At 39.7% G+C, this 20,096-nt stretch overlaps 1 protein-coding gene across 5 annotated transcripts in view; it reads left to right on the plus strand.

Moving 5' to 3' along the window:
- The first annotated feature begins 7,989 nt into the window (after positions 1-7,989).
- Positions 7,990-20,096, plus strand: part of CDH5 (cadherin 5) — a 29,701-nt gene continuing 17,594 nt past the window's right edge. The window contains exons 1-3 of one of the 5 annotated variants that reach the window (XM_054840590.1): positions 7,990-8,173; positions 17,708-18,115; positions 19,015-19,078. The gene's annotated coding sequence lies outside the window, so the exon portion shown is untranslated. The remainder of the gene's footprint in view (positions 8,174-17,707; positions 18,116-19,014; positions 19,079-20,096) is intronic. The other 4 variants (XM_054840588.1, XM_054840587.1, XM_054840589.1 and 1 more) reach the window with 4 other exon arrangements.

Consider the following 20,096-nt stretch of genomic DNA (forward strand, 5'->3'; position numbering starts at 1 on the left):
AACTAGCAAGGTCAATCATTTTTCTATTTCTCTGAATTTCCAAAATTAATGCAAATCCTGAAAAGTCAAAGCAAGGATTTAACTGTCCTAAATTTTCCATTGTGCTTTTAAATATACATATTCTCTCCTTTGAGATTCTGTTCGGACGTTAGTAACCAGCTCTTACTCTTTTTAATCTCTGTTAAAGTGCACAGGGATGGGCACAGCATAACCATTTGTACGTTCAAGATGAAATATCAGCAAAAGAAAATTGTCCAGGGCAGATATATTTCAGCATGAATCATTAATTCCTAAAGCTTGAGTCTTTTCATTATTCATTACACATTAATCATCCTGCATTATTCCCTCAGTTAGCAGAGTTGCAATGAGATATTTACAGCTCAGAAGTGTTAGCATGTAGCTGGGGAGACTGGTCCCGTGCCTCAGCTCTATCAAACTGAGCAATTCACAGGTAACCAGAAGACTAAAAATTACTTTTCCACTGCATTGCAAAAATCACAGTCACTGAAATTTGGCATTTTATAGACCAGGCCCTTCAACCTCTGTGACTAGTTTCCCTGACTATTTGCAGGGTACATCTTTACGCCAAAATTACAATCAAGAAAACCCAAACCCAAATCTTTGGATTTCCATCAGCTTTTGTGCTGTTCCTATGCTGTTGGAAGCTAGGGAGTGATTTATGCAATCATAAATATAATTTTTCTGCTTTAGAATTAAATGTTATTTTATCAGTTCTAGGGAAAGAATGAAATTTTATATTCCACATTCCACTGCAATGGCTAAATTCAAGCTAGTGCAAAATCGGAGCAACTTCACTGCAGAGAAGGAAACAACATCACAGCAGAGAATGGCCTCCAGTGTTTAAATAAAGGAAAATACTAGCTGCTGTTGCCTCCACATGGATGGCTCAGTTTCAATGAGTTGGGGGAAAAAATCTATACTGACTGATTTCCAAGCCATTAGGAGTTCTTACACATACACTCACTGGCTAAAAGAGGCACAATGCAGACTGCAGAACAGGAACAATACATGGGGGACTGTCAGTGATACACTTAAACCATCTGCATTTGCACAGTGCTTGGCAGCAAAACCAGAAATAAGGCAGCCTAGGTCTGGGGGTATAATAAAGGGAGTGCATATAAATGAGTAAAAGTCACTGAACCAATTTACAAGGCATTAGTGCATTGGCTCCCAGACTTCAGCCCCTCAGCAAGAATTCTTTCAGAGCAGCTCTCTCCACCCTCCTTTTGGCAAACTCTCAGACACGCTCAGCCCAGCGGACAGATCCACAAACAGCTTTTATAGAAAGCACATGTACCTCCTTCCCTTTTCCCATGTGGTATTTTAACAAAACAAAACCTCAGTCTGAAATCCTGTGCCCTTGGGAAAAGGGTGGCAGCAGTTGGAGACCCGGGTCCATCTCATCTCTGTCACAGAAGCCTGTGGATTCTCACACACAGTCTGTGCAGTGCAGCGCAGCGTGGACCCCATGCATCGCGCTTTCTCCATCCCCTCACTGGCACCTCACACATCGATAGCAGGGTGTCACAGACTCTCTCCCTCTCCATGGAACCATATGCCAGAGAGATCCGGCCAGCCCCAACTGCGATCTGCCGACCAGCTGGGGCTGGCACATCGTGCTCCAAGTGGGGCCACGGCTGCACAGCAGCGAGACAGCATGTGTGTGTGTGCGCCTTAACAGGGCACAGCGGAGCGTTGCTGGAAGATGCTCCAAGCGCAGCAGCGGAGCGCTTCTGCCCACCACTGTGTGATGAAACTGGGGGAAGGAAGGGATGGTTCATGACCTGGTGCTGGAGACGCTAACGTCAATGGCCTGACTTCATGCATGGAGATTAAATCACTGGAGTGCCAGCAGTTCAATGTAACAAGATAAAAGGAAAATCTAGAGACTTCAAGGGGCATCAAGGAAAGCATTTACGATATGGGTCATCTCATGCCCTATAGATACCCAGTGCAGCTTCCCTTCCAGGAACTTGTTTATTTGCAGACTCATCTGGCATGGAACAAAGCACTAGTGAGACACATCCCTTCTCCGGCAAGTTTACAAGTGGATATGGTGCATCAGCATCAGGAAAGACACTGAGATGAATGGCACCCCAACGCCACCCTGAAAGCAACCCTATGTCTATGACCTACTCCTTGTGGCACCCTGCTCTTTTCACCCCAATACTGTAAAATCTTACTCGCAAGATAAAACTCCTTCTGCACTTGATTAGCCACACGAATCCCAGCATCACAGAGCTATTTGTGTGCTGCAGCTTTTGGGATGACATGTCTCCAATGTCTGGAATGGTTATTTGGTATATAGCTTGCAGTTCAAGCAGTAATCTGACTTTTTATCTCCCTTGGGGCTCTCACAGAACAGTAAGAAGCAGAAAAATTACGTTTCAGTTCTTTTTGAAAGAAAAGTCAACGTTATTTCAACCTTTTTTAAAGTTTATCTAAAAATCTTCTTCTGTTTCAGAGCTTCCTAGCAGACATTCAACTTCAGAACAAGTCAAACAGCCAGCGTTGCTGAGTACAGAGACAGAGATCCACTACCCTTGGTCACCCCACCACTGAAGTCAAGAGCTTGCAGCAAGCATTTCAGCTGGGAACATCTGACCCATTAATGGGGAGAACGTCATATGAAAGCCAGTATCAGAATGGGCATATCAGTTATGGAAACAGTGTAGAAAGGAAAGAGAGGAGGCCATATCCCTGCTTCTCTCCAGCTCCCTACTCCTGATACAGTACCTCCCTTACCGAGCAAGGAATGGCAGCAGACAGGACAGAGTCCACTGTCCAGAGAAACATAAGACAGGGCTCAAACAGAGGGAAACCTCCCCAGTCCCTCCTGCCCCAGCAGCTCCATAGCACTACCTCTCCATCATCTACTGCAGACTCTGGTTCTGTTTATTTTTTAAATTAATGCCACAGACATAAAGAGTGTTTGCACTGCAAACTTTACCAAACATTAAGATGAATGTTACCCCTCTCAGTTCAGACCTGGCATAACAGAGAGAGAGGACCTCTTTACACCAAAACATGAGCTTCCCATTTACGTTACCTGTCAGAGGTGAAAGCTGGGCTGCTTCTACATACAATTAGCAATGTTAATGAATGAAAGGCAATGATTTTCATCATTTTTGTTTAAGCAGGAGAAGAGATTGTGTTGGTTTGGGTTTCTATTTTAAGGGACATATCAATTAAAGCAGGTATGTTCTTTGGGTGAAAAAGTTTCCCTGAAATCAAGATTGTTTACCAAAAACATTTCTGGAAAATTTTTGATCAGCTTCATACCTCTGCATTAGACTTGTTCTTCAAACTCAAATCACATATCAAGGTTAGTATGCCTGAGTTGGCCTGCAGGCTTGCTTGTTAAAATCCCTGTGGATTGTTTTCAATGAACAAATCAAAGGGATTCATGATTCCTTTCAGTTCAATAGTGAGGCAGTTTCATATTACAGCTCCTGCTCAGAGTGCTACAATGAGTTTTAGTACAATATGGGTGCATTTTCTACCATTTATTTTTTCCTGTCATTTCCAAACAAGGAAACAAGATCATTTGGGATCATTCCCTGCTGAACATTTTAGACATAAATCCTGCAGTCATTAGTCTTTATGCAGCCAGAGGTCTCATATATGATGAGAGATTTGCCTAATTAAGGAGCATAGGATTTAATCTTCCATGAGAGATCCAGTTTAATGAAATGCATATGGAACAGCCATGACAGTCCTCTGGAAAACATTTCAAAAAATGTTATCGCATGTCCCCAGCAAACATCCAGGTCCACTAGCTTTAACTAAAATCCCTCAGGAGTTTTTTTAAATACGCCTTATATTAAAAAAAAAAAAAAAAAAAAATCAGAGCTACATTCTTTCATTTAACAAACCTGACAAAAGGAAGCTGAGTCAGACTCACTCCAGGATACGCACCTCAATCTGTGACAAAAAGGAAAACAGTTACCAAGTGGAAATGACTAAGAGCACTGCACTGCCCTGATTAAAAGTCCCAGAAATAACAACACAACATTCTGCAGAGATTATGCTTTCCACATGGAGCAGTAATTGTTATTTTTTAAACTTTAAGTAATGTTTCTTCCAGAGAGGCTTGAGACAACAGTCAGATACAATTGCACATTTAAAATGGGAAGGATTTTACAATGATTACGTGAGCTGCTCAAAATTAGCATTTCAGGTTTACTTTTATAACTGAAGGAAAGCTTATGCTCTCCTCTACTATAATTCTTAGCTGGTAATAAAAATACTGGCTCAAATATTACTGCTGTGACTGAATTTCAAAACTTGGCAGACCTTCACTTGCACAGTGCCTGCAACGTGCTGGTTTTAGCAAGGCAGACTACTAGGTCTAACCTTTATAAACTGTTACAAAGGCATTCTTGAGCTGTATTGCCAAGGGTAAAGCCCTTCTCCAGTGAGAGTCAAATATTAGGATGATTGCTTTTGAGAAGTTAAAACATCATTAGTTGCAGCTGTGTCAATAGCCGACTTTGTGCTTATCAAAAGCTGACTGGGCTTATTAAGAAGGGCTTATTTATCATGTGGAATAACTAGAAGTACTTGCAAAGAAAAAAAAAATCCGTGCTTACTCAGTGAAAGGCATGGGCTGTTTTATCAACTTTGCTGGAATTTGTGCTGGTCAGGAAAGCAATGAACTTGGTCCTACAACTCTGGCTTCCATGAATTCTTGGAGGAAAGCTTCATAGACCACTGATCAGATGGGACAACAAACAAGCACTACAGTGAAAAACTGAAACAAGATGTAACCAAAAGCTATTATCATAAGAGTCAGCCTGCTTTGCTGGCTACGCAGAAAGTAATTGGAGTTTCAGATCCCTTGATCAATCTCCTCAACAACAGATAAAATATAATTCTGAAGAGAGATGCAAGCTTTAATCTCGCATTTATTCTGTGCAGTTATCAATCCCATTAACTTATACTAACCCACTCACAGGTATCCATGTATAGTGAGAGCAGTCAAATTTAAAAGATTTAGCATAGTAAATTAGGGGTCTGTTTCTGCCTATTATAACACATTATTCCTTTCAGCAGTAGCAAGATGACAGTTATTACTTTAGATTCCCAGAAATCTCAAATTCAAACTACACACAAGCACCTTCAAAGCAAAGTTTGAGTTTTGCTCCCTTTATCCAAGAAAGGAAAGACTATTTTAAACTTTACTAGCATAAGTAGTCTGGAAGATTGTTCAGACACCAGTATTTAAATAACACAGGCTAACATTATAAAGTTTCACAGAATGAGATGCTGATCTGAGCCAGACACATCTAACCCAGGTGTCACGAAGCCAAAAAATAGCAGCTAATGAACATCTGTGGGAAAACCTCAGGGAAAAGCAGCAAATGATCCAGTAGGGACAGCTGGACATAGCAGGGAAGAAAACTTGTACAGCAGTGCTGAACAGACCAATGAAAAAGGCCTAGTGTCATTTGGAAAAAGGAATGGCAGACAAACACTGGGAAATGCCAAGTAAATAATTATCGCTCCTTTTACTCATGCCACCAGCTCCATTCATGAGTCACAAAGAGTAGTGGAAAGTTGTTAGATGCTAAGGATTCTATTAATTTTTTACCTGTTCCTTTCACTTCCAGAAGTTCAACTATTAAATAAGATTTCATACATAAAATGAGGCACTTAAAAGGTAAGTATACCTGCCAATGTTGTCTGATCATGCACAGGATGTTTCTCATTAGCAAAACTTGGGGTGGATTAATAATGTTTGGTTTAAAACATTACCCCCTTGCTTGCAAAAGACACCAGTCACCAAAGAATTCTTCCAAAGCCTTATGATTTGGCCCTAATGATAAAGAGAAAGAAGTCTGAAAGTCTACAAGCTACAAGAAAACCTGCTTGCTACCATTTTGAGTCAGCAGCTTTGAAAAACATGATGAAATCCACTGCTGAGGAAGGACAGCAGTGCAAATGTCTGGGATTAACCAGAGGACGTGGGGTGGTCTGAACCTTTAGGAGCGTTGCTGCCTGCTGGAGAGGGCTGCAAAGATAGGTTCTTCATTCGGTAAAATCTCAAAGGACATTTCCTCATAGCCAGAAAGAAGACTTAAAGAATCAGTTCAGCAGAGATGAAATCTATAAAGCATAATGTGGAAGGTTTTGAGATATTAAATCAGGTTTCTAAAATTTACATGAAAGTATCTTCCTCAAAGCTTATAAATGGTTTTCAGCTATTCTATTAAGCTCTGAAATGCACCAATGCTAAAAATGCCTTTAGAAACTTTCTCACTTCTTTCCTTGAACTTTTCAGTAGAGATAAAACAAGCCAACTAATACAAAGCTTATTTAGCAGGCATCAAAACAGACCTTGATAATCTAGGCCTGTTGCCTCAGGGCATGTATAGAGAACATAGGGGTTTTCCCTTTTCCTTTTCTAAGCAGTGGACGTGAAGGGCTCCCTTATCCTCATCCTTTGTTTAGATTAGCTGAATAGCATGCCTACTCCCAAGTCCACAGATATGAACATCAAAGGCTATGCAATGGTTGTAAATACAGTTGAAGTCATTTGCAAAAGTAAATCATATCTGGGACCGTTGTCTGCTGTGGGTACCAAATTATCACTGAGCTGCATCCTGACCAGATAACTGCAGTTCCCTGGAAAACTCCTATCAACATCCTCCCTGCTCTTCTCTCTGCAACGACACAGGAACAGCTTATTTTCTTGTAAGGAAACTTAACTCTAGTTGGTCTCCTTAGGAAGACTTTGAAAAATATCTCCTCATTAGTTGCTTAACTTTTCTGAATAATTAATGTATCAAATTTTTTAAAAAGCCATTCATCTTTGCTGCTGTACATCATAAAAATGTGAAACAATCTAACCAACCTCAGCCTTCTAGCAAGCCAGGAAATCAATGCCATCACCTGTGCTGGACTGTGATGACAAATAGGAGCAAGAGAGTATTTAACTGTGGAACATTATTATTTAAAGTCCTACTTAAGATACATTGAACATTTGCCTACATTTATTATAAGTGGTTCAAAAAAAGTGAGTTTTGAATTAAGTCCCACACTTCTCAGATTTTCTTAAAAAGTTATTTATTAAAAAAAATCCTCTTCCATATGTACTGTACAATGCCAGAGATACATCTTTGCATTCAGTTTTAACATGGAGATAGGGGTCAGACAATGGCAGGTGGCACTGAAGAATGTATCACAGCCCTGCAGAAGGACTTGGGTGCTGAGGCCAGGCTATAGGAAAGCCCTCTGGCTCATCAGGTTGGAATGACTAAACAATATCCTGACGAGTTTTATGTGGGTGCCAGTACTAGAGACACTGACGCCTGCACTTTGGTGAGCCTCCCCCAGGCTGCCACTGCCCAGCAAGTCAGCCTCGGGAATGTAACACAAACACCAAATCTTTCCCTTCTGTCTGCCCTGAGTGGTCTCAAGACTTAAAACTAACCATAATCAAGATGTTACAAACATTTTCTCCTTCCCGAAGGTCCATGTACACTGTCTTGCTTCTGGGGTCATAATTCTACCTGTGAAAAATACTGTTAAATTTCATTTTTACATCCAGCGCTGACAGAGCTTTACAGGAGCCCAGTCTCAGTCATACGTGGGCTCTAGCTTTTTTGCTTGGAGGTATAAAAATCCTGATAGATAGGACATCTCCAAACTGCTTTGAAAATCCTGTTTGTGTAAAACAGATATAGGCTGTGCTGATCAAACATCAGACACTATTTAAAGTACCATTCAGATGTTTGCTAACTCCTAAAACTCTTTATAAAATGATACTAAATAACATACCAACTTTTGTGTTTCTCTCAGAGCCAGTTTCCTTTTATTCAGCTCCCTCACTAGAGTCAGCAACAAATAAGTAGGTACCGCAATAATAAGACTAAGTTTATCTTGTTTCCTCCACTCCCTTTTCTCACTGTATTACTAAGACTTGGAACAATAACAGGATGCCGGGATGCAGGATGGGAAAAGGCTGACTCCCAGCTGGAAAACCTTGGAGACTGGAGAGCTGAACACTCCCAGTATTGCTTACTGAAAAGAGAAGTGGATTTTTCTATTTGATCTTCATTTTCTGTATACTGCTTAACATTTTGGGATACTGGTGATTTTAGTTTGCCTGATTTGGGAACAAACCGAAGCTCCACCAACTCTGACTCAGGTAAGGGATAAATGGTATTTGTTGTCCTTCAGCTATGAAGTTCATTTCAAAGGTTTTTTACCTCCACCAAAAATCTCTTCTAATGTCTTAAATAATTTAAGAAATACCAGTAGACAGGCTGTGAATTTTATAGATATCCACAGAATCTTTTGGGCCTAACACTGATGGCACTTAAACCAAATTAAGTGCAGACAACAGCAGAGATGTTTACAACTGACACTGGAACAGGAAAATCTCTGACTTTCTTGGGCTATACCACAAAATTCTCAGATTGTTTAAAAGAAGAGACATTTTATGCTTTTTTGGTAGTTCTGTTTTGTAATATTTAGATTATGTTGCCCATGCTCATTCATAATGGAAAAGGGACAGAAATGCAAATCGCACCTGTAAACCCTTTAGAAAAGGATTTCGCTTGCAGTGTGGACAGGCTTAGAACTGTTTTGAGTGCGCAGGTGTATGCTGTACTATGATTTGATGCAATATGTTTTATCAAAGTGGTGGTTGACTTGATATCTCTCTTTAAGGTGCAATGGCTTTATTGTGTCCAATGCCAAGAGGAGGTGAAAGCCACTGTGTATACCAGCCAGCTTTGGCGTCTCCTGCTAAGACATTTGTTTAAGGCTTAGAGGGGAGTTTACATAAACACATCAGTGACTTGGTCTCCTAAATCTCAAGTTTAAAGTGGCCCAGGTACTTTAGCACCCTAATCCTGGACTACCAGGTTTTACAGCCCCTGTTCTAAAAGACCAACCATACTTATTTCAGAAGTCCAAAAAGAACCATTTTTTCTGATGAGGTATTTTATGAGCAGTGGCTTGATACAAAAAGTTGGTTGAAAAGGATTTTATCTTATCCTAAAGATAGCGTAGTAAGTCCCTGAGCTAACAAGTTTGCTGTACAGCTTGCAGAGACAAAGCATTTATGCATAAGAGATGAACTGATACTGCTTTTTCTCTAAGAACTCTATTCTGCAATAGTGGGACTGTCAGTGTGCACAGTACCTTACTGTGCTGGTTGTCACGCTGTAATAAAGATAAAGGAAGGAAAGAAATGCAAGGAAAAAAGATATGGAAGAAGATGAATTTCTGTGAGAAAATCCGTTCCATTCTTAGCTACTGAAAACATTAAAAGTTGGTTGCTACTGCAGTTAGCAAAGGTATAGTTAATCAATGTGTCCCTGCCTCCACTGATTATAAATCATTATATCAGCATTTGTAAAAGCATACAGTACTATAGATGTTCATGTAGGAAAAAATATTAGACAAAAGCAAGGATATTCCAATGATTTACAAAAGCTTCTCATTGTAGGTTAATTTGTGCCCTGTAACAACAACCAATATACCAGAAACAAATCACAGAAATGCTGACTTGCAATTTATCTGTGGTATCTCCAGGAGTTACTTTTTATCCTTAAATAAAGGGTGACCAACAGGAGAGAAGGACACAGGATTAATTTAGCATATGAAAGCCTTAGAATAGTACAGTATACTACAAAGAAGAATGTGAAGTTACAAACAATAAAACAAATTAATTTGAAAGCAAAAGATAAACTCAATGAACAAATCATTCCTGCTTTGTCCACAAACCTGGGCTTTATTTTTCAGAGTGCTACAGCTGTACTGGATTGCAACAAGAAGTATTTCCCAAATCTTTGCTCTTTAGTATAAGATCATAAAACTGTTTCTTAAACATCTCAAAACAAATGCTAACACTGAAATTATGCCACGAAAGAGCTACATGTCACTCAGCAATCTGCACCTTGCAGAGCACTAGGTGCAAGGCTCAGTGCTGAAGAGGCAGCTTAGGCAGAGAGAGTTCCACCCAAACAGTTAACAGGTTTGTTGCCAGGTTTGCTTCACATCCTGCCTCTGTTGAGTGAAACAGAACTGAAAACAGGATATAGGTAAAAATCACTGGGGATGGTTTAGAAGTTCCTCTGATTTATAGCACTTAAGGAACAAAGGACTTCACGGTGCATCCATAAATCAATTACTTAATTTAATATTTCAAATGAAAAATAGAAAAACTTTTTCAAAATTCTTTTTTCTTGCCTACATGTCTACAGAACTACAGGCTTAAATCAGGCCAGCTAATACTTTATATTTTCTAAAAAAGCAGAGGTTCACAGAATAGAGGTAACCGATTATTTCTAGCAGCTGAGCTTTCTGTAAGGAATCTTCGTGGTTATTTTTGTCATGCGTTCATAATTCAGGTTTTTGCGCAAGTTCTAGAAGTTTAATTGAGAGGTTCAAATGTTACTGCCAAAAAGAAAATAAGAGGTTCTATGTCTTTGTGATGAAATTTGTTGGCCATGAAAATATTTTGGGGTTTGGGGTTTTTTTTAAAACAAATTTCTTTCCCTTTGTTATCCTTGTGGGTTGCAAATCAAAAATCCCTCAAAATTTAGCCCTGACACAACCGGTTTCCCTTCTAGCCTACAACAAAGCAGACAGTGATTATTTGTGTAAACTGGAGATTTGCTAGGACAGAGAGCTGCCAGCTCACAATCACTAAGGTAATACAATTCCCCACACATGCCTTTGAAGAGCTGATCAGAATTTGAACTAGGAGAACAGACCTTAGTAAGTCCAGAGCTGGATCCACTAGAGTTCGCTTGATCCATCTGTGGACTTCAGTGCAGCACCCTACTCCATTCAAAGGGCCTATGCGTATATCCAAGTAAAGATTTACAATCAGTAAACCAGAGTCAAGCAGGTGGACAGACACTCTGGCAGACTTTTCTCCAGACAAGTATTTCTGTGTGAGATAGACAGCAAAACTGTCTTACAAAAGATTAGGAGCTGCATGTGAAAGTGTTATGAAGTATCACCCATGAAAGGGTCCAGAACTTATAGTGAAAAATTACTGATATTTTAGAGAAAAGGCAAGCATGGTTACCTGGGACACGCTGCAGAAATTGCACAGGGACCTTTCCAAAAGACCAGTGGAGAATAAAGAGCATTCTTCTGCCCTAACATTGCTATCTGAAATGCAGGGAGTTACAGAGCACCACCATAGTTAGATGTAGACCAAAAGCAGAAATGTTTTAAATTCTTCATTTTTCAAAATCCAAAGAGGTCCATTTTATTGTCCCAGTCTAGTTGTCATGAAAACCCTGTGGGATTTCACCACCATCCTCTGCCAAATCTTTAGGAGAAAGACCTCCTTGTTTCTATTACACATTCTTTTAAAAAGCCTACTATCACTCTCCAGAAATTAGCAGTAGCCCATCTGGCTTTGCCCCCACTGAAGTCATCCATTTGTCTCCCCAAGCCCACCAGCAACACCTGGAATGGCCCTCCTGACACCTGGCAAAGTTCACAGGGTGCAAGGTGGGTTATCTGCAGTGCACACAGGCCTTTGTCCTTATTGTGTATGACAGCGTAAAGGGAAATTCCACTTCCACAGTATGTCTGGAGGATACAGTTGAATTACTTCTCCTGCCTTTGTCCACATTTCTGAGCAATGCTTTGGTAGGATCAGTCTTCCTTTTCCCCTTCCTTTTATGATGCTATCTGCTATGAATGTGTGTTCTGGAAATCCTCTAGGAGTCCAAAGTCTACCTTACAACATACCGCTTGAGGAGAATAAGAGCCTAACGCTGCTCTCATGCAAATGATAGGAAATCCTGCCACTGATGGAAATTGTTCCTGTGATAGGTTCAGCTTCATCAGCAGAATCTCCACTGGCACAGTTTTAGTTTAGCTTCTCCATTCTTTTCCTGGGATACTCCCTCTATCTCCAGTCCTAGATCTGAATTCAGAGGAGATTTGCATTATCTTGCTGGCTTTTATTGTCATTATCTTTCAGATATATATGATCTGTCTGCAAGACCACCAGTTTACTCATGCTAGGGTTAGGCCAACCAATCAATACTACTAATAAGGTATCAGACCTTTCACCACCTAATCTATGAATCGAAACTTACAATGAAATAGTATATATTGTGTATTTGCTCAGTACTGCTAATATAGGGGTTTAGGCTGTCATTAAAACATAAACAACTAATGCTACACTATGCACATTTTAGTATCATCCAGATTACCATTGCACTCCACCTAAAACACATATCTAGCACAGAAATTAAGAAGCGAGAGCAGAAAGCACCAAAAAGCAAGAATGCCTTTTGTGAAGGGTTCATTTCACAAAGACAATAAGGTGAACTTGACAGTCACAAAGCTATTGCAGAGCTCTATCATCTGTAGCACCATTTAACAAACACATTTGCTTTGTATATGAGATATGACAGCAGCAGCCTTGGTAAAAGTTTAGGATTAGAATAGATATCAAGTCCTCCAGTAATTGCACTTGGAGATGACTTAAGTTTCAAACAGGAAGAAAGGGGCACATTTCTCTTTGGAATATATTACGTCATTTTCCTGCTGTGAAATGGTGAGCTCTATTACCTGCCTTATATGGATTGATCTTCGACTTCTTTAAATGAAGAGAAAGACTTCATTCACACAAGAAAGGAGTTTTCAGTGGCTGTGATTAAAATATGAGCTGTGGGAGAAATAAACGTTCCACTTACACAGCCACTAACTAAGGAGAAAAAAATATTCCCACCTCAGCTTAAGAAATTTCTTGAGCTGCGTTTCAGATTTAGGCAGCAAACCCACAAGTGCAGCACTGCTATGAATAAGAACTTCCCAAACAGCCAGGTTACTTTAAAACCCCCAGCTCCCGGGGGACGCTCACCACACCGAGCCCCAGCAGGGCAGCAGCAGCAGCCACCAGACTAGATCCTGGGTGCTGGCTGGAGAAGACCCGTGAGCAGAAATGTCCCCCGGTCAGCCAGGTGAAACCCCCCAACTCTCACTTTTATCACTTTCGCAGAGACTTCTTAACACATGTAAACAAAAGCATGAGCTGCCTTGAAACGGTCACTCCTGCAGTCACGTCCTACATGTTGAACTAGCACCTACTATGGTTGCAGTCTGTTTCCTGAAGCAAGCTCTCCCTGCCTGTGGGTTCCCTCATTGCCTCTGGACTGGGGTTGTAAAATTCATCAGACTAATGACCTGCTTAAGCCAGTGCATAGATAATGGAGCAAAACACAACACAACACTGTGTTAAATCACAATCACTCCCACATGGAAACAAATCCATACAGAAAAAAGGTCTGGCTCTAAAAAGAGTCACAAAACTTACAACAATTTTCCTCATCTTTTTCAGCTTCCCTATGTCTGAGGCCTGAATTTTCAGGCCCTCCAGCTTCCCTTTATCGGCACTGTAAGCTGGAAATTTGCTTCCCTAGTTTTATTTTGATTTAAAGATGAGATTTTTCTGACAAAAGCTAAGCTGTAAGTAAAAATATTGAAAGACTCATTGTAAATTCATAAGAGCAGTAATAATATCATTTGTATCATCACACAACACATGGAGATTATAACAATGGAAATGTTCCAGGAAAAGACTGTAACTATAGGGGTGGGCAGAAAAGGTCATAAAGTTAATTAAGCCTGGTCTGGAAGTCTAGTTGAATAAGGGCAGGAAATAGAGAAGAATGAACTGACATTTGAATTAGACATTTTATAAAGGGAGAAAAATACTGAATACTAATTACCAAACAAAATATATCCAGACACACCTTGTTTTTTTAGCCTCTTGCCCAGCCAGAAAACAAGAAATTTATGTATATGTACATGCTTTCTTTATCTGCCCCAAAATTAATTTTCAGAGGAAATACTAACGCATTCAGTTACTCAGTAGAATAACCCGGACAAAGGAATCAGAACACACAGCCAGCTACACATGGTTTCTCTGCTTCGGATTACTGTTAGTGCAATAAATATCAATTACTGTGACCTGTACAAGATGCTTGTGTTTGAGACAGATACTTTTGCTCTTGAGCTTTTGCTGAAGGAAAATGTCAAAAAATCTTATCTGCTGTAAACACAGCTACATTGTACTTTAAAAAAAAATCATATTTATTGCATGCAGTTCCTCAAAGGATGGGCACTTCCTTAATCAAAGCTACTCAGTTGGAGCTCTCTGCTGGGAAGCCTCTCTGATATTAAGGCTTTATCTGGAAACAAAGGGAACGTGGAAAAAGCTCTATAATACATTATTCTCATAGTGTACCTTGTTTTGTTTCAGCTTGGCCAAACTCTTAAACATTCAGTGACAGCTTCAGCTAATCTCTGTGTACAGCAGAGCTAACCAGGGGGCAGTATCAAAACAGATCAATTCTGAAATGTGCACACAATTTATTGTAGGAAACAAAGCTTTCTGGTTAGAGATGCTTGAGAAATCTCTTTAGTGATCACAAACACCTCCAATATACCCGAACTGTTCCAGTTCTGCACTGGGATGAGTGAAATGATTTTTGGAGGATTTCCTTGTCCCCTTCTCACCCAAAGCCCTGCTCCCCAAAAACCAAACAACATCGTCTGAGTGTGGGAGGTGCTGGGGATGAGATGCTCAGTGCTGAGACACTTGCACCTCTCTCTCTCCTACTGGAGCCACCACAGTTTGGGCTAAGCAAAAGGAAATTGGCTCAAAGCAAGCAAGAAAGCTGGACCTACTGCTGCGTAAATATGCCACTGAGACTGACAGAGCCTCAATCATTCTTCAAAGTCAATGAGACCCTTTGCAGGAATGAGTACACCTGACTGCAAGATCATTCCTGAAACTACTTTTTGGATACAAAGGAAGAAACAAGTTCTTCGCCTGTCTGTAACACTGGCACTTCATCACTATTTTTTATCTGTTCTTATCGAGATTAATCTGGATGGGAGATATTTTCCTCTTAGCTTTTTATTTTGGACAAAGAATTCATAGGGGGAAATGTCTGCAGTTCCAAGCAATGCATGCAGGGTCTATCCCACCCATCTTAGTTCACTTCAGAACAGAAGGGCTGTATTTAATGCAAAGTTAATCTCCCAAAATAGTTCAGATTTCAACAGCATTTGGCCACTGTCATCAAAAGACATGTGGCCAAGAACAAATTTTCTGCCATGTAACTGTTAGTTTCACCCCTGCAACATCTGCAAAGCAAATAAATCATACTATTCATAGGCACTATGAGCTTCCTGATTTTAAAAACTGGAACACTCTAAATCAACAGAGCACAGAATCTATATGGCATGATGATGATTCTGTACCAACACCCAGACTCTGCTTGTGGATCTGAGGATAGTCACTAAACACCAGAATACTCCTGCTCCTTAGGAGTCATTCAGCCCTCATACACGTGCTCCCAAAGCTCAAGAGCTGTGAAGAGCCCTAGGAGAGTAGCTTATGCCCTCAATGCTGTAAATGCTGTCAACAAATAAGAGAAAGCCAAAATCTCCTGTTTATGATAAAATATTTATTTGTTATGAAACAGTGTCACAAATTAGCTTAATAATTTAATCACAACTGAGATTCAAATTATTTTAGCAGCTGGGTTTATACTGAGCACTGTGCTTAATCATATTTTATCCCTTGTTATATTTTGTACTAACATATTTGTATGTGAAGTAACAGGCTTTGTGCATGGAAAGACTGGACAATACCACTCCTTCTTTAAAGCACTCTAATCCATTTTGGGGTCACTTCAGCGAAAGTTTCTGTAGTAAAGCATTATATGACTACAGTGGCATGGCCAAAGAACTCTTACGAAGCACCACAACACATATATCTCAGTGCTTCATGTACTGTATATGTTCAGTTTCAAATTGGTTATCATCAGCTCTCAAGTATCTCTACAGCCTTTGTGATGACAAATAACATCATTGTGAATAATGAGTAAAGACATTGATTCTGCACCTGGCACGATACATGATCTGCATGCTGAGAGTGTGAAATGAGGGAGATTCTTAAAACTCACCTTATGATTCAGTGTAGCTCTGATAGCCCTTCATACGTATTTCTCCCCTTGGTGAGACAGAAGGGCAGCAGTTTTACTAAGACTGGTGGATTACTTGCTAGACATACCAGGATGGTCATATGAAAGGAAAACAGTCATCCATTAAAACAACAATTAGACTGCATAACTGATCTGATGAGGAGAAAGTCAGTGCTGTCACTGCTCATTTTAATGATTTCAAAGTATTGTTGTATCTTCATCACATATGTCATCCTCACCACAGCAAACAACCCTCACTTAAACAGTGCACTGTCATTTCAACAACCAAAGTGATTCAAGAATTATTAATTTATCTAGTCCAAAAATAATGCTTCCTTAAAGTCTATGAAGAAACCAGCCAAGTAACTAAAACGTGTATTTAATTTGCTTCTCAATTATCAGATTTGCAAGTAAGAAACTCAGATAAAAAACAGGTTGCTATAGATTGATTGAAAAAATGACTTAATTAAAATTAGAAAAGAATCACAGCTTGTGCACATGAAACACAGAAGCAGTCTGTCTTCATTGGATAACTTCACTATGTAAGATTTTTGATGTGCCACATAAAAAAAACCCCTAGCTTCTCTGTGATCTATGTGGAAGTTGCATACTTTTGTACATACTATACAGGTACACAGAAATACAATCACATGTTTTATTAGATCATGGATGGGATTCATTTCCAGAAGCAGAAATGTTTCAGATCTCCAGATGTACTTAAACTAACACTATCCACAAAAAGCTAGCAGTCCCTAAAGAACACAGAACAAGGCCGATCTCTTCCAAATTTTCCCAGAAAAAGATAGTTTGAGGTTTTCTTGAATTCTAACAGAAGTCAAATTAAGAGCTGATTCTGAGCTGTATGGGTGTTATGTACAGGTAAATCAAGATCTAAGCCAAACAAATGTGTATTTCTGAACAGGAAATTGAATCTGAACGTACACCAGCAACACCCATTCAATAGTTTTATAACTAATCCATTCTTTAGCAGATAGGCATCATGTAGGAATGTAGACGGCACTCTGCAAACTGCAAATATGTTTTTGTAAGTTTTTGGAAAATACACATTACGATAAGGTTAACTAGAAATTGAGAGAAATGAACAGAAGTTAAATGTCCTCCTGCCTCTGAGATTTTGGGCCGTGGTGCTTGACTGTCCAATAGACTTGCCTCTGAATTCTCTCAAATCAGCATTTATCAGCAAAGAATTTTTGTGAGCTAAAGTGAGATGGTGATTATATCTTGCATACCCAGCTAAAAGGCAGTAAATGTTATGAGCCTACTGATACAGTTATCAGGATACCTTGAGGTATACCCTTTGAGGGTTAGTGCAGTAAGGAACAGTGCTTGAGCTGAAGTAGCACCGCCAACAAAATTATTTCCGTTTGTCCCAGAAGTCATGCCTGTATATAATGGGTCAGATTCAGAGCAATTCAGAGCCAAGATGGACAAGAGCACGAAGCACAGTATTTCTGGCCTAATATGATGGCTGACTGCATATGTAGCACTGCACTGTTCATAGATTAAAATAAAAAGCCTGCTACAGGCTAGTCTTTCCCAACTCGTGCCAACATTTTTATTTTTGTTAATCTCCCCAGCTAAAATATTATCAGGCACATCACTGATGTAAAACAAACTACAGTAAAGTCAGGAGAATTTGCAAGATCTGATCCTGCACCTGACTCATCCTGCTTCTCTTTCAGATCTGTGATGAGGTGACTTCTAGCAAACAAACTGCAAATCTAGACACCCCTTTTCTATAAAAGCTTCTTGGCAAGGAACAAAGGAGATTTTTGTGACCTCTTACAACTTTCTTCCTCACTCATTTCTCTAAAATCATTCTGTTTACAGCAAATGTCTTTCTTATTTTCAGTTCACACTCAGCCTATATAAGTACAGAGTATATGAGATAACAGAAAGGCTGGGAGACCAATTTGGCTGCCTGATTTCCACCAGGCAATGAATCTTTAACGTATACATAGTTAAGTATTTATAGATCTTTTATAACCATATTTCTTCATTTCTGAAAGAGGCATCTGTCCTGGCTGAGGACTCCATCCACCCATGAGATGAAGTTGTAATTGTATCATCCAGGAGAGAATTATTTTCTGGTGAGTTGAACAGACAGGGAGAACAAATCATTAAGACAATTTTCCCAGACCTACCAGAAACTTGGAGCTGAAATCATAAAGAACTTTCAGATTAGAATTGTTCTCTTTTTCTCTGGAAAAAGTATGAGGACCCAAAACCAGAGCCAAAATCAGAAGTGCTGAATTATCTCCTGAGCTACATTGATATACAGTGCTGCAGCATCAACCCCAAGAACTGAACAGACTAAATGCACACAGGAGTGCTCTCTCACAATACTGAGTGATGTGGGGCTTTTTTTTAAAGTAAGTTTAGTTAAGATATTGCTGAAGTGGCTGTTCATTCAAAGGTACTATCACAAGTATCAAATGTCATTTTATAATCAGTTTTCAGGCAGGCATTTGCACTCCAGATTGTTTAGTCATCAAAGTGGCTATTTACTCAAAGGTACTATCATGCATATAAAAAGTCATTTTATAGTCAGTTTTCAGGTCAGCATTTGCACTCCAGACTGTTTAGTCATCAGTGGAAACCACTTCTCAGATGTATAAAATCGACATAAGGACAATCAAAAATATAATACCAGGTAGTCAGGCACTAGGCCCATTTAAATCAGCTCAAAAATCCAGAAACGAAAAAGCAGCACAGTGTTCTCAGGAAAGGTCTATTTTAAAATGAATCACTGTACACTGCTGAGGACATGTGGCAAGACAGCTTTAATAAGAAATAAGAGAAACACTGAGTAACCACCCAAAACAAATTTTATCTGAAAATGCAACAAAAAACCAATGGCTCCAAGTCAAATGTTGCACAATTTACTTAGACAGTTTTTTCAAGTGATGTTACTAAAGTTTGAAGACCTACACTAGTTCCCGTTCTCACTGTACTCACTATGTGGCCTCAACTCTTCTCACACTGTAAGCTCAAGGGAGCGAAGGAGGATCACAGTTCTACAACTTCAATGGCAAGCAGAAACTGGAGTGAAGGTAACAATTATACCTACATGATTACTTTGCTGCTGTGTTTCTCTGAGTTTGTTAGAAGCTGGCTAGAGCAATGACGTCTAAAAATGAGATGAAGAACCTGAGAGAACAAAATCTGAGACTGTGTTTACTCCTGACCCTGGTCCACTGTCAGGAGATGGCAAAACCTCTGTGCTTCAAATGTACCTTTTGAAAGGGATATTTCTTTTTATCTTGCTGCAGTACATTTCACAGAGAAATGAGGAGGCTTTATCAATTCACGTTTACACAGTTTAAGGTCTCTGAAAGGCAGTGTTAAGTATTGTTACGACTATTCTCTTTTAATAATGTTTTACCTGCTTACCAAAACTACAGGCATTGCAAAGAAAAGATAATTTCCTCCCACTGTGTTTGGTATGTTACCTTTCCATTTCTTAATGCTCACTGCATTCACACATTTACCTTTGGTCTTAGACATCATGTAGATGAGAAATTAATGTTAAAATGGATTCTGTATGTTGGGGTTGTTCAGGGTTATTTTGTTACCTGACACTGGGTCAGATTCTGCTCTCTTTACATCTATCATGGCTTCGCTGAGCATAGTAACTTTGGAGGTGTTCAGATGGTGTATCAAAGTAAATTCTTTGCATCTGAAAAAAAAAATTTTGAAGCATTGTCTACTCTGTACTGTAAGGTTTAATCCACTGCAAATTCAACAGAATTTTTTGTACGGAGCTACTTAGGTATACTGGGGAGGGTGCAGCAGACAGTAGGGGGAAAGATAGTCAGAAAATACTTATTAAACTAAACTAAAGCTTTCCAAAGTCAACTTTTCTGGAAAAAAAAAATGTGAAGAATATTTTCTTAGTTTTCTTTCTCTTTTAGCCCAGCCAGTGTACCCCCAGGGGCACACACCCATCCCAGCACCCCGCTCCCGGGACACTGCAGGGCCGGGGCCCACACCTGCACCCACACCCACAGCAGGAGCACGTTAAGCTGAGCAAATGCTGTCCTTCAAGCTCCATATTTCTCCCAATTTATT

This window comes from Grus americana, chromosome 13 (assembly GCF_028858705.1).
Source record: "Grus americana isolate bGruAme1 chromosome 13, bGruAme1.mat, whole genome shotgun sequence".
Lineage (NCBI taxonomy): Eukaryota > Metazoa > Chordata > Aves > Gruiformes > Gruidae > Grus > Grus americana.